At 45.7% G+C, this 15715-nt stretch overlaps 1 long non-coding RNA gene across 1 annotated transcript; it reads right to left on the minus strand.

Moving 5' to 3' along the window:
• Positions 1-13486: 13486 nt before the first annotated feature.
• On the minus strand, positions 13487-15450 carry LOC136499013 (uncharacterized). The gene is made up of 3 exons (XR_010769861.1): positions 14979-15450; positions 13808-14079; positions 13487-13667 (listed from the first exon to the last, which is right to left on the minus strand). It is a non-coding gene; the product is annotated as an uncharacterized lncRNA (long non-coding RNA).
• Between the last annotated feature and the right edge of the window lie 265 nt (positions 15451-15715).

The following is a 15715-nucleotide window of genomic DNA, read 5'->3' on the forward strand; positions in this document are numbered from 1 at the left end:
GCCTATTTTCTATTGCGCCGGATGAAAATTCTTGTGGTTGGCTCATTGGAGCAAGGGTGAAGAAGTTAGAAGTGAAAACGAGTTGATCGCGAAGACGCTGGCGTCGGTCAACTGACCGGACGCTGGACCTGAGATGCACCGAATGCTGGTTTCTGTGTTCAGTCAAACTGACATGGCGACACAGTGACTAGGGTTTAGCACCAGACGCTAGTCTGTGTCCGGTCAAGGTGGACCGGACGCGTCCGATCGAAGAAAACCAGATTTGGACCCTTACTGTAAACGACCGAATGCTGGTGGTTCAGCGTCCGGTCAGTTTTGCCGGAGCATCCGGTCAGTTAATAGCCGTTGTGATCTGGCGGCTCAAGTTTAACTCATAATGACACATGGCTTACATCTGTGGACCGAACGTTGTGTCCAGGGTCCGGTCAGTATGACCGGAGCGTCCGGTCAGAGCGCGTTTTGCCCAGTGAAGGGGTACAACGGCTCTATTTGATGGGGGCTCTATTTATAGCCCCATGGCCGGCTTAAGGGACAACTCTTACACATTTTCATTGACATAGCAGCCTTGTGAGCTTAGCCAAAGTCCTCCCACTCATCTCCATTATTGATTCATCATCTTTGTGAGATTGGGAGAGAATCCAAGTGCATTGCTTGAGTGATTGCATCTAGTGGCACTTGGTATTTGTGTTGCGCTGTGGATTTTGCTTGTTACTCTTAGTGGTTGCCACCACCTAGACAGCTCGATGCAGCGGTGGAGGATCGGCACGAGTTGGTGATTGTTCGTGGCCGCCTTCGGTGATTGTGACGGGAGTTGTACCTTCCCCGACGGAGCGCCGAAAGGTAACTCTAGTAAATTGCATGTGTCATTGAGTTACCTCACTTGTGGGTCAGTTCTTGCGGTGTCCTATCGTGTGGACGAGGTTTGTGAAACACCTCTTAGCCGCCGAACCACCAAGTGTTGGTCGACACAACGGGGACGTAGCGTGTTGGCAAGCACATGAACCTCGGGAGAAAATCGGTTGTCTCTTGTCTTTGGCATTCTCCCAGTGATTGGCTATATATTCATCTTGTGATTGGTTCATCCCCTACACGTCGATATAATCACTCTACTCACTCATTTACATTCTTGCAAACTAGTTGATACAAGCTCTTTAGTGTAATTAGAATTGAGAGCTTGCTTTATTATTTACATTCATCTAGTTGAGCTCTTTGGAGTAGCAAGGTTGAGAGCTCTTAGTGAGTAATTACATAGCAAGTTTGTGTGCCTAAGTATTCATTGCAACTAGAATTGTTGGATAGGTGGCTTGCAACCCTTGTAGAGCTAGAGCAAATTTGCATTACGCTATTTGTCATACTAATCAAATTGCTCTAGTTGATTTGTAGATTTTTAAATAGGCTATTCACCCCCCCTCTAGCCATATTAGGACCTTTCACCGCCTCACAAGGCTTCCCAAAATCTCGGGATGCTACTAACCTACAAGGCGATGAGGTTAATTATGAAAAATGGAATGCAAAGGCTCGCAACACCATCTTTAGAGGCCTTTGCAAAGATGTGTTCAACCGTGTAAGGAACCACAAAGACGCCCATGCACTTTGGTCGGACGTTTGTGCACTCCATGAGAGAACCAAGAGTGAGCGTGAGGAACGCTATCATCTTGTGATTAAAAAGCTAAATTCATTTGAAATGCTTTCCAAAGAAAGTGCTAATGAGATGTATTCTCGTTTAAATGTTCTTGTAGAGGAAGTTAATGGGCTTGGACTTACTCAAATGTCACCATTTGATGTTGTGAGAAAGATCTTGAGTGTCCTCCCCATTGACAAATATGGGCACATTGTGACCGTGCTACATCAAGGTGATCTTTCCGCCGCTACACCGACACAAATCTTAGGAAAGATCAATGCTCATGAGATATACATGCACATCACGCCACAAGATGGCTCATCCTCTACAAAGAAGAAAGAGAAGGACTTAGCATTCAAAGCTAGCCAAGATAAGGGCAAAGCAAGACTTAAGTATGAGAGCTCAAGTGATGAAGAAGATAATGAAGAAAGTCTTGCTCTCATGGTGAAGAATACCGCCAAGATGCTAAAGAAGCTAAACAAGAGTGGCATCAAGTTTGATAGCAAGAAGAAGAAGTTCTTCACTAGCTCAAGAAGAAAGCCAATCTCCGAGATGGATTGCTACAATTGTGGCAAACTTAGCCATCTAGCTCATCAATGCACAAAGCCCAAGAAAGACAAGTTCAAGAACAAGAACAAGGGCAAGAAAGATGACTCAAGTAATGAAGATGAAGATGAGAAGAAAAAGAACAAGCCATACAAGAAGAGAGGTGGCAAAAAGAGGGACTTCCACAAGAAGAAGAGTGGAAAGGCCTACATTGTCGGTGATTGGCTCACAGACATTGATTCATCAAGTGGATCATCCGATGATGATAGTGACAATAAGAAGGTGGCCGCCATTGCTATTGATCTTGCATCTTCACCGCCACCATCGCCATCATCCTCTACACACCTATGCCTTATGGCCAAGGGTGAACGCAAGGTAACTAAGAATGATGATAGTAATGATGATGAGCAAGCTAGTGATGATGATAGCGATAGCGATGATGATGATTCACCTTCATATGATGATCTTGTCAAAATACTAAGGCCCTGTTTGTTTCTGCTTCTCACAGACACGTTTAGATTATAATCTAAGCGAAGATTTTCTCGCTTCTCGTTTTTCGCTTCTCATAGTTCAAATCTCTGAAGCGGCTTACCACATAAGCGAGAATCGATGGAAATAAGCAAAGCGTTTGGCGGGATTCTCGCTTATTTCCACTGATAAGCCACTTATAAGCGGAAACAAACGGGGCCTAAGAAAATACACTAAGATCATTAGAAAGAGTAGAGCTACAAATGAAAAGCTTGATGCTAAAAATGATTCACTCTTAGCTAAGTGCGATACATTGGAAAAGGCTAATGATGAGCTTAGAGAAACTAATGATGCTATATCATCCAAACTCAAGGAGCTCAAATCTTCTAAGAAAGAGCTTAAGGATAAACATGATAAACTTGAGTGGGTGCACAATGAGCTCATCACTAGCCACAACAAACTAAAAGATGAATACACTACTCTCAAGATCAATCATGATACTCTTGTTATTGCTCAAGAATTTTTACCAAATGAGCCACATGATGCTACTAACCATGTTGTTAAGATTAATATAGCTACATCATGTGATGATTTGATTGATGAGAGCATTGAACAAGGATCTAGTGGCAAAGGCAAGCAAGTGGTTGAGTGAAATGACTATGATGAATATGTCAAGCTCAAGAACACAAATGAGAAGCTCATGAAAAATCTTGAAGAAATGAAAAGCCACAACATCGTTGTGCTAGAAACTCTTAATCATGATAAAGAGTTGATTCTTGAGAATGAGAAGCTCAAAGAAGAAAACAAGAAGCTCAAGAAAGAGAAGAAAGATGATGCTCTAAAGGAAGAAAATAAGAAGCTCAAGTTGGAGAAAGAGCATCTTAAGATTGGATTGAGCAAGTTTGCTAGAGGCAAGCATCTCCAAAGTGAGCTACTCATGAACACCGTCATGAAGATGGATAGAAGTGGCATTGGATATGTGGCAAGTATAGAGAAGAAGAAGGCTCAAGTTCAACAACAATAATCAAAGCCAAAGCCAAAGCCAAAGAGATGTTTTGAGTGCGGACAAGAAGGCCACTTTGCTCATGAGTGTCAAACTCCACCACCACAACCCTTGCCCAAGCATGCTAGACCCTTTGCCTTCAATGCTCACTACATGCTTAGAAAGGACTCTAGTGGAAAGATGAAAGTCATGTTCTTAGTTCCCCCTAACAAGAATAGGCCTAAGAAGATTTGGGTGGCTAAGTCACTTGTTGAGAAGGTGAAGGGCCCTCAACAAGTTTGGATTCCTAAAGCTTGAATCTCTTGTGTGTAGGTGAACTACAAGATCGGTGGAAGTCATTGGGTCATTGATAGTGGTTGCACTCAACATATGACCGGTGATCCTCGTATGTTCACCTCACTAGATGAAGAGGTAGATGGACAAGAGAAAATAACATTTGGAGATAACTCAAAGGGCAAGGTTAAAGGATTGGGCAAAGTGGCAATATCAATTGATCATTCCATCTCCAATGTGCTCTATGTTGCTTCATTGAGCTTCAACTTGCTATCCGTTGGACAATTGTGTGATCTTGGCTTCCAATGCTTGTTCACCGAGAAGGAGGTTGTTGTATCCAAGGTAGATGACAATCAAGTGATATTCAATGGATTTAGATACAACAACTTATATCTAGTGGACTTCACCTCCAAAGATGCAAATTTAAAGACTTGCATATTCACCAAAACAACACTTGGGTGGCTATGGCATAGAAGACTTGCTCATATTGGGATGAGCTCACTTAAGAAGCTTATGAAGAATGATTTGGTGAGAGGGTTGAAGGATGTGAAGTTTGAGAAGGACAAGCTTTGTAGTGCATGTCAAGCCAGCAAGCAAGTTGCAAATACTGATCCAACCAAAGCTTTCATGTCAACCACAAGAGTGCTAGAACTCCTACATATGGATTTATTTGGACCAACAACATACAAGAGTTTGGGAGGGAATCTCTATTGTCTTGTGATTGTTGATGACTATTCAAGGTATACATGGGTATTCTTCCTTTATGACAAATCCGAAGTTGCATCTTGCTTCAAGAAGTTTGCTAAGAGAGCTCAAAATGAATTTGAAGTGAAGCTCAAGAAGATAAGAAGTGACAATGGCAAAGAATTTGACAACACAAACATTGAAGCCTATTGTGATGAAGTTGGGATCAAACATGAAGTCTCCGCAACTTATACTCCTCAACAAAATGGTGTAGTTGAGAGGAAGAACTGGACCTTGATCACTCTTGCAAGGACAATGCTAGATGAGTACAACACCCCTGAAGCTCTATGGGCAGAAGCAATCAACACCACATGCTATGCATCCAACCGCCTATTCCTTCAAAAGTTCCTTGGCAAGACACCTTATGAGTTGCTCAATGGGAAGAAGCCGGACGTCTCCTTCTTTAGGGTGTTTGGTTGCAAATGCTATATCTACAAGAAGTGGCAACACCTAGGGAAGTTCCAAAGACGTTGTGATATTGGTTTTCTTGTTGGTTACTCATCAAAGTCCAAAGCATATAGAGTATTTAATCATGCCACCGGCTTAGTTGAAGAAACATATGATGTGAAATTTGATGAATCTAACGGCTACCAAGGAGCACATGAGAATCTTGATGATGTAGGCGATGAACCATTGAGGGAGGCTATGAAGAATATTCCAGTGGGAGACATCAAGCCAAAAGATGATGAAGATGATGTACAAGTCATTGATCAACCTTCTTCGTCAAGTGTGCCATAAGATGGTGAGAAAGATGGAAGAGTAGAAAATGAAGATACTCATATCTCCCATGAGCAAATGGTGGTACAAGCACAAGATGTTGATGCTTCACAACCTCCTCCTCAAGTGGTCAATAGAAGAAATACATCTCTCCTACAAGATCATCTACAAGATCTCATCATAGGGAGTCCATCAAAGGGTGTAATGACTTGATCTCAAAAACTCACTTCATTTATTGCTCATCACTCTTTTGTCTCTTGCTATGAGCCTACCAAGATAGAAGAAGCTCTTAACGATCCAGATTGGATCAATGCCATGCATGAAGAGTTGAACAACTTCACTCGCAATGAAGTTTGGACTCTTGAAGAGCGACCCAAAGGTGCAAGAGTCACTGGAACAAAGTGGGTGTTCCGCAACAAGCAAGATGATCAAGGTGTTGTTGTGAGGAACAAGGCAAGACTAGTTGCAAAGGGGTTCTCTCAAGTTGAAGGTTTGGATTTTGGAGAGACCTTTGCACCGGTTGCAAGATTAGAAGCCATCCGTATCCTTCTTGCATATGCTTCACATCATGAAATGAAACTATATCAAATGGATGTGAAAAGTGCATTTTTAAATGACTTTATTAATGAACTAGTCTATGTTAATCAACCTCCCGGGTTTAAAGACCCTAGATATCCTAATCATGTTTATAGGTTGTCCAAGGCACTATATGGGCTTAAGCAAGCCCCAAAAGCTTGGTATGAGCGCCTTCGGGACTTCCTCATTGAGAAGGGCTTTACCATTGGGAAGGTTGACACTACACTATTCATCAAGAAGCTTGATGGGCATATCTTCATTTGTCAAGTATATGTTGATGATATCATCTTTGGATCATCAAATGAAGACTCATGCAAAGAATTTGGTGAATTGATGTCGAAGGAGTTCGAGATGTCCATGATTGGTGAGCTTACATTCTTTCTTGGTTTTCAAGTCAAGCAAATGAAAGAAGGCATCTTCATCTCTCAAGAGAAATACACAAAAGATCTTCTCAAGAGATTCAAGATGGATGAATGTAAGCCAATCAAGACACCAATGCCTACCAATAGACATCTCGACCTAGATGAGGGAGGTAACCCGATTGATCAAACTCTCTACCGTTCTATGATTAGTAGCTTGTTATATTTAACCGCATCTAGGCCCAACATTATGTTTAGTGTGTGTATGTGTGCTAGATTTCAAGCTAGTCCTAAGAAAATACATTTAATTGCCGTAAAAAGAATCCTTAGGTATCTTAAGCACACACCAAGCATTGGTCTTTGGTATCCCAAAGGAGCTATATTTGAATTAGTTGGCTATTCCGATTTGGATTATGCCGGATGCAAAGTGGATAGAAAAAGCACATCTGGAGGGTGCCATTTGCTTGGTAGATCACTTGTGTCTTGGTCCTCCAAGAAACAAAATAGTGTAGCTTTGTCCACCACTGAAGCGGAATACATTGCCGCGGGTGCTTGTTGTGCACAAATTTTATACATGAAACAAACTTTGCTAGACTATGGTGTAGTTCTAGAAAAAGTACCTCTTTTGTGCAACAATGAAAGTGCGGTAAAACTTGCAAATAATCCGGTTCAACACTCTCGCACCAAGCACATAGATATCCGCCATCACTTTCTAAGAGATCATGTTGCTAAAAATGATATATCACTAGAAGGTGTAAGAACCGAAGATCAATTAGCGGATATCTTCACTAAACCGCTAGATGAGGCTACATTTTGTAGATTGTGGAATGAGCTCAATGTACTTGACTTTAGCAACTTCACTAAAAATTGAGCTTGTGTTGTCCCTTGCATTCATTGTAATATACAACATGTTTAATTTTTTGCAATGCATATAGGGCTGGTCTAACATGGTTAAGATAACCGCCAAAAAGTGTGTGAAGAAGCTTAACCTTGGATCAAACTTGACAAGTAACTAGATTTACTTATAAAGTATTTCATATGCATGGATGTTGTTTTGTTGTTTTGTTCCATTTGCTCTCTTATTGCCTATTTTCTTAAAAAGAATTATAGCCTAAGGCAAAATATTTTGAAAAATATGATAGTTTGAGAGAGGTCACTCACATCAGTCCCAATTGGTGTTTATTTGGATCTTATTCAAGTTGGGACTTGATTGGGAACAGGCAGCGCGAAGGAACTTTGAAGATTTGCTGGAAAAGGACCACCGGACGCTGCAACGGACGCTACTGTCCAGCGTCCGGTCAGTTCACAGGAGGTGAACTGCTGCCGAAGGAGTGACCGGACGCTACGTTTGTGCGTTCGGTCAGGAAGGGATCTAGCGTCCGGTCGTTTGAAGAAGAAACAGGCTGTACTGACCGGACCCTGCCTGCGTCCGGTCATGATTCCAGAGGAATTGGACCTCTCTGGAATCAACCGGACGCTGGGTGGTAGCGTCCGGTCACTACCACCGGAGCGTCCGGTCAGTGGATCTCGTGCGGCATTAGGACTCTTCTTCTGTTTCCTTCTCTGTCACATTGGGGATCCTCATTTAACCGCAGCTGTTGTGTTTTTTCCTTGACCTAACCCGTACGCCGCCGCAGCTTTCCTGAGCCCTAACCAGCGCCACCACAAGCTCGCCGCAGCAGCTTCCGTGCCCTAGCCACGCACCACCACCGTCCGCCCCTGCTCCGCGCCCTCATTAGCCGCGCACGCCGTCGAGCCTCCTCGCGCGCTCCAGCACCGCACGCCATCGCAGCCGCGCGCCTTTCGTGCCAGCGCCACCATCGGCTCCCTAGGCACCGAGCACCATTCAAGCTTGTTGTTCCCGTGCCCTAGCCCTTGCCTCCTCGATTTGTTGGTAAGGCATAACCCTAGCTTTCAATTTGATTTGCTTGTGACCTAGATCAAATTGCAATGCACTGATTTCATATCACATTCAGGGCTTTCGATCTATCCTAACCCTAGTCGGTTCCGAGGTTCCCCGAGTGACGTCTCTTCTTCTCTCGGATTGCCGGTTCATCAGGTAGAAAGCCCGTTGTCTCAATTTCGTACCTACATTGCTTGCTTCCTAGGGCTTTCGCATCTATTAGATATATTATATTTATTTGTATATCCATCTATTCCATCGTGCAGCGAGTCGGTGCCATTGAGGTTCTTGGGGCAGTTGTCAGACAACTCGGAGCCAAGCTCACGAGTAAGGATCGAGGCCAAGCCTCAGGAGTGTCAGTTTGACAGTTAATCTTCGTCAGCGGCAGTTCATCCTCTTGTTAGGTCAAATGGCTCACACAAAGAATGTTGGTGGTGGTCCAGCAGATGATAATCGGAGGCCCCCGCCTCGCCAGCTTGTAGGATAGAAAGGCAAGGCAATGAAGCAGGTGACATCCAAGAAGCGCAAGTACCCCAATGCAGAGACAGTGAGAGCAGCAGCAGTCGCTGAGGCCGCAGAGCGTGCCGAGAGAGGAGGTGCCCACAGTGGAGTCGTCATAGTAGATCATCTGGCATCCGATGCTCAGGGCAGACTGAGGGAGATTGAGTGACTTCATGGTAGTCCACCTAGGACTGTCATGATGGCAGGACGTCGTCTGGCTATTGAAGAGCCTCAGCATCAGGGGGAGTCTCAGCAGGAGCCACAGCAGCAGCCACCAGCAGAGCCTCAGCCAGCTCAGGAGACTCAGGAGGGCCAGAAGGTCGAGGAGACCGAGCCGGCACCCTAGCTACGTTGCTCTGGTCGTACCAGTGCTACAGTTCCACCGAGTCTAGCTACACAGCGCAGGGGTTCACGCCCACCGCCCAGACCACAGGGTCCGCCTCCAGTGGTACACCTTGACTTGAGGGCCGCCATAGCCAGATAGGTTCGCCAGCTAAGGTTTGTTGAGTTTGACATGTGGTTCCCTCTGAGGAGGGATGAGAGAGCCGCAGAGGGCTTCTATACACCGCTCCAGGAGGATTTCTATAATGCTTATCTCAACAGTGGGGCGGTGTTCAGATCTCAGAGAGTCTGCAGTATAGAGTCTATTGTGGCAGCAGCCAGAGAGCATATCCACCCCTACTTGTCATATTTGCTAGGGCTGATAGATCTGATTGGCCGAATAGGTGTTTATGTGCCATCTTGGGTTCGGCAGTTCTACGCATCGCTCTACGTTGACCCACATCACAACTTCATTCACTTTGCATTCAGCGGCAGAGATTATAGGATGATGAGTTTTAGGGCCCGGAAGATACTGAGGTTACAGGATCAACCTGTCAAATTGCATGAGGTATGTTATGGACAGCAGGAGCCTCCCAGGCGTCCTCATGGAGGGTTGGTGCCCCCTACTGATCTTGTGCGCCATTGCTTCAAGGAGCCCTTTGGTGAGGGGTCGAGGAGGAACCCTAGTGACCTGACTCCTACAGCTCGTGTGCTAGAGGCCGTTATCAGGAGGACACTACTTCCTAGATTGGGATACAGAGAGGGTCTGACTTGCCTATAGCTCTGGCTCCTTAATGCCCTAATGTAGCAGACCGTGTTCGACATTTGGGACCTCCTTCTATCAGAGATGGAGGATACTATAGCTGAGGGCTTCAAGGGTCGCAGACAGCTTCCGTATGCACATTGGATCACTTTCCTGATGCTTCAGTCTGTGCAGGTTTGGACCCTAGAGATGGTTGCCAAGTATAGAGGTGCCACCACTGAGTTTCCAGCATATAACATGGCACAGAGGATCCAGCACAGCACACCACGGGCACCCACTCGGCCCAGTCGTCGTCTAGATGTTCCAGAGTCAGCAGCTCAGCAGGACGAGATCATCAGAGGCATAGCCGCTACTGAGGAGGAGCAGCTTGAGGCACAGCAGGAGATGACCGAGTCCAGTGACAGTTCGGATGATGACTATCAGCCGATTCCTCAGATGCCTCCACGCAGACATGATACAGAGGCCGAGAGTTCTAGCTCAGCTCCTCCTGCACCGTAGACGGACCCTGCCTTGATTGCTATTCTTGAGCGGATGCAGCAGGATTAGGCACGACAAGCATAGGAGACCGCTGCCAACTTCACACAGTTTCAGGCTCGTCAGGATGAGTTCCAGCAGCAGCAGCTGCTGTTGCACCAGCAGCAGTTACTCATGTAGCAGCAGCTAATGGGATTTATGCAGCATGTAGTAATAGCACTTGGGGCCCCACTGCCACAGCCTTCGCCCCAGCTTACTCAGCCTGCCACCACTTCGACGACTCTAGCTGTACAGCTCAGTGGGCTTTAGAGTCAGGGACAGCCTCCAGCTCAGTTTGCTTCACCTATAGTTCAGGTGTCCTAGTGGTTGTCCTCACCAGTGGTTGCCCCGCAGTTCACTCCATATCACACGGGCTTCTCACCGGAGCAGTCACCCTCGCTATTCATGCCTGACACGTCAGTCTCCAAGAGTCTTGGAGCATCCTTCAGCGAGTTGACTAGCATGCCTACACCGCCTTATATGCATACTGCCGGTCCTTCTACAGCAGCCCCAGTCGCTATGACTACTCAGAGGCTCCCCTCGTCTGTCGTCTCGTCGGATCCTACGACAGATGTCCCAGCAGCATCATAGGCAACACCTGCCCTAGCTCAGACCTAGACCGCTTTAGAGACATTGCCAGCCAAAGAGGGTTAGTCAGTTCAGAGCTCAGGGTCAGATGATGATGGCACTCAGTTTCATCTTGCTCCATGTACTTCAGCGCCCGGCTCATCCGTTGCAGCCCCGCCGACCGACCCTTAGGTTTTGGTGTTTGACGCCAAAGGGGGAGAGGGTTCGAGTATGTAGACTTAGGGGGAGCGTCTTTTAGGGGGAGCTAGTTATCTAGTATTAGCTTATTATATACATTGGAGTTTTATCTGTGTGATACACTATTACTTTTATGCATTCGTGTGTTACTTTCATGCATATTATTATATCTATGTGATAGTGATATCTACGTGATTGTGATATATGACATGTGTGCTCTCTACTTTGCATTATTTATATGTCATATCACTTGTGTTATGCTCATTTGCCTTTGCTTCCGCGTTTATACTCCGATGCAAATGAGCTTTATTACTTGTACTCTTGCTTAATTCATATACTTTGAGTACATTGTGTTGGCTTGGGTCATATAAGCTTGACTAACACTTTTGTTCTTATCGATAAAAGCTTATATGAACCAAGCCCATCAAAAACCTCACTCTTTTACATACTCGAGGTGGTATTGTCATCAATCACCAAAAAGAGGGAGATTGAAAGCATCTAGGCCCCTAGTTGGGTTTTGGTGATTAATGACAATACAAGATTACTATGACTAACGTGTGTTTTGCAGATGCAATTAAGTTAGGTCATGGTAATAGAGATCAATTGGCCAATCAAGGTTGTCATGCCCCTACGATGGAAATTGTTTTGATTTTCAAAGGATGGACGACAAGGTTAAGGATGACTAGTTCTAAGTGTCGATTGGAGTTGGAGTGACACTTAGAGTAGTTTAGAACTTTGTTTTTCCTTTGGCCGTACTATTAAGGGGGGTATGGACGGGTAGCTTGACCTAGTTGAGTCTAGTGAGTTAGGTGTGGTGCACATTGTTAAAACTAGCTCTAGGTAGCTCCTATGAATGCCTAAGATCCTTTGGAGCAAACTTCATTCACATATGATCGAGAGTTGAAAGTGAATGGAGGGTCAAATGCTGACCGGACGCTGGCCCCAGTGCGATCGGACGCTGGCCACAGGGTCCGGTCAGTTCATTTGATCAACAGACTGCGTTCGGTGCGACCGGACGCTGGAGAGGTCAAGTGACCGGACGCTGAAAGGCAGCGTCCGATCGACTCCAGTAAGGTTCTAGAGAAGGGAATCTGCGACCGGACGTGTCCGGTCAGTACTGACCGGACCCTGAGGGTTCAGCGTCCGGTCGAGTCCAGTAAGGTTCCAGTAAGGGTTTAATGTGACCGGACACGTCCGGTCAGTGGTGACCGGACCTTGCCTGTGTCCGGTCAACACATTTTCACTGGTTCGCGGGTTGAACTAACCGGAGCGTCCGGTCAGTACGACCGAAGCGTCCGGTCATCCCGCAGAAGCTCATAACGGTTCGTTTTTCAGTTTGCCTTATAAATAGAAGCTCCACTCGTGTATGGAATCACTTTTGCTCATTCCAATAGCTGAGAAACACGTTTGTGAGTGCCAAGAAGAGCAAGGTCCTAGTGAGGTGATTGAGATTTGAGAATCTAAGAGAGTAGCCTCATTAGTGAATCAAGGGTAGCCAAGTGTGCATCCATCTTCTCATTAGGCTTCGAGTAGTCAAGTGAGAGTTCGTGCTTGTTACTCTTGGTGATCGCCATCACCTAGACGGCTTGGTGGTGATTGGGAGCTTGGTGATCACCCGACGGAGCTTGTGGGTGACCCAACTCAAGTTGTGAGCGGCTTTGGGTGATTCGCCGCGACGGAGTGTCGAAGAATCAATCCGTAGAGAGCACTTGATCCTTGCGCGGATCAAGGGGGAGTTACACCCTTGCGCGGGTGCTCCAACGAGGACTAGTGGGGAGTGGCGACTCTCCGATACCTCGGCAAAACATCGCTGCGTTCCTCTCTCTCTCTCTATTTACTTTGAGCATTTACTTTGAGCAATTCAATACTTGTTCTTACATTCATAGAATTGCCATGCTAGAGTAAGTTTGGAACATAGATTGCAAGTCCGTTGTGCGTTAGATTAATAGAAACACTTTTCTAGGCACAAGGGGTTAATTGGGTTAACCGTAGGATTTGATTATTGCAAGAAAATTTAGAATTAGCCCAATTCACCCCCCCTCTTGGGCATCTTGATCCTTTCAGAATATTTGTCTAACCACACCACTCATGCCCCGCAAGACTTCATCTCATGGGTTGAGCCACCCCTGGAGACACAGCCCATATGGTCTGCCGTGGGTATCCGGGGTCGTACCCACACTAACAATCATTTGTCATTCCTAAATCAAATGAAAAGGAAAGCAACAAGGTTGCAAGCTCATCATCTTTTGCCGTTGACGACACCAAACAGTGCAGAGACAAAGAGGTCTTACTGCAAATGCTCACTGAATTGAAATGCTAGTAATTTTTACTGTACAATAATATACAGCAAACAAAACAGGGGCTTTATATACACCAAACACCAGAATTGTAAGCTCAGATAGAATATCCTAATTCACTCTAAAGTTGTAAACAGTCTACATCATCTAGTGCTTAACAATAACACTAAACCTCTGACAAAGGTGTAAACTAAAGTAACACATAGCTAGCATTTCTTTATGAAAAAAGCTCAGCTAACAGTACATTACTCAACAACCAAAACCACGCTTAATGTTGAAAATCAGTGATAAATTGACCTGCAAGAAACATAAATATACATGCTTGGATCATAATGACACTAAAATTCAGAAGAAAGGAAATAAATTATAAGGCACCTACGACAATCACAACATAAGGATTCAGTGTTGACAGTTGTGCTTAGCGAACAAGAACTAACCATATCATGCACGGTGATCTCAAATGGTTCCTGCTTGACTTCTTCTCAAATTTTTAACATGTAATTCGGTCTGAAACCCAAAATCAGAAAAAATAAACCGAAGGCGCGTATGAGGCTATGACAATCACGCGTCACTGCATATAAATAGCATTAAGGTTTCAGTTTCAACAATGCTGCCTAGCAAACAAACACTAAACATATGGTGCACGCACGTCGACCTTGACAGGACTGCTGCCTGAATTTTCACCAATTTCCTCTTGAGGTTTGCTGCCCTGAAACCCACATTTTTTACTGAATAACCACAGTGCAAGCAAAATAGAATATTGATGTTTATTGATTTGAGGCAAGTTAATCAAAACGTTTGCACAGAAGTCTTTATCTAACAAGTTGTCACCCTGAGACAATTATTTCCTTTGAGATTTTTTAGGAGTAGAGAAGAGAATCAGCACAGCCTCCCTAGTGGGAAGGGTATGGTTCAACAGTTGGATTTGGATCACCAGATCACAAGTTTGATTTTGTAGCCCATTTCATATAAAAAAAATCCTAATTTCTTGCGTTGCAATCTGACACGTGCTGTTGAAAATGGTCTGGAATTTGGAGAAAGAGAAAGAGTTAATAAATAAACTGAGCGGTAAACTACAGAACAAGACATCCTAAGCTCGAGCTCTGCTTTTACTTGCAACAAGATATAAAAATGGTGAACTTGACATGCAAGCAATAGTTGTCCGATTGAATCGCAACCCCAAGGTGCAATCAATCTTATCATTATTCAGACTTGAGAGGCCAGCTCAGATTATGAAGCAAGCACAAATCGCATAAAAAAAACTTCTATTAACATCCGGTAGGATATGCCTCATGAGCATACTGTTGAGTACGCTGTGTGCAGCTCCAGGGAGGTGATCGTGGACGTGGACATGGACATGGCCACGGCGGTGAGAGACGCTGTAGGTGCTCACGCAGCAGATGGTGCCGCCGTCCACTACAGCACCATCACGTAATAGTCAAACCAGCCTACTCCCCGCATCCTAAATCCTAATGCCACATACCGATGCCGGCCACGAGGATGACACCAAGAAGAACGGCGCAAGCAGCGCGCTGAGGAGCAGCACGGCAAGACAGATGAGCGACAGCAGCACGTCAACTATTACTTCTTGATGAGTAAGGGAATTACCTAGAGATATATGACGGGCGCTGACAAAGGGCCGGGACTCACCATCCCCAGTTCCCCACCGAGGGCGGCGGCCAACCAGAGCCGCCATCGCCGGAGGACTCCATCATGGGGCGCGAGGAGTGCCGATCGCGGATCTGTGAGCAGAGAGACCCCGACCGAATCTTGGATCCTGCTCGCCGGGTGCTGGAGGCACTTGCGGCTGTTGGAGGTGGAGACTGATGGCCGCGCATGCTTGATGAGCGGAGGCATCGTGGTAGCGCCGCAAGATGCACATCGACGGCAGGCTGCGCCGGATCGCGGGCTTGTGGCCCAGGGCGGTGTTTTTGCTGTGCGTCGCGCCCTAGCGGGGCACCCACGGCTAGGCGAAGCCGTCGTGCGCGCCCTGGACGACGTGCCGTGTGACGGAGGAGCAAGGGCGAGGAGGGAGGCGATCGCGATAGAAACGGCGAGCAGGCGATTGATTTCTGTTGCCTTTTTTAGCCGGGATCACATGAGCGAGGGGAGACCGATTTCTTTCCTTCTTTCGCCGGCATGGTCGCGCGCGTGATTTCTGGCCACGGAGTCGCGGGATCGCAAGTATGGCATTAGGACGACACCAAAACTTTGTCCCACGAAAAATTGTCCATGTTTCGTTTTGCTCTTTTTAGTCGTATGTAATACGTAAAAGAAGGAGATTGTAGGAGAGATATAAAGGCACTCTTTGAGTGCCTCACAACTGATATTATTTAAAAAAAAAC

This window comes from Miscanthus floridulus, chromosome 13 (genome assembly GCF_019320115.1).
Source record: "Miscanthus floridulus cultivar M001 chromosome 13, ASM1932011v1, whole genome shotgun sequence".
Taxonomy (NCBI): Eukaryota; Viridiplantae; Streptophyta; class Magnoliopsida; order Poales; family Poaceae; genus Miscanthus; species Miscanthus floridulus.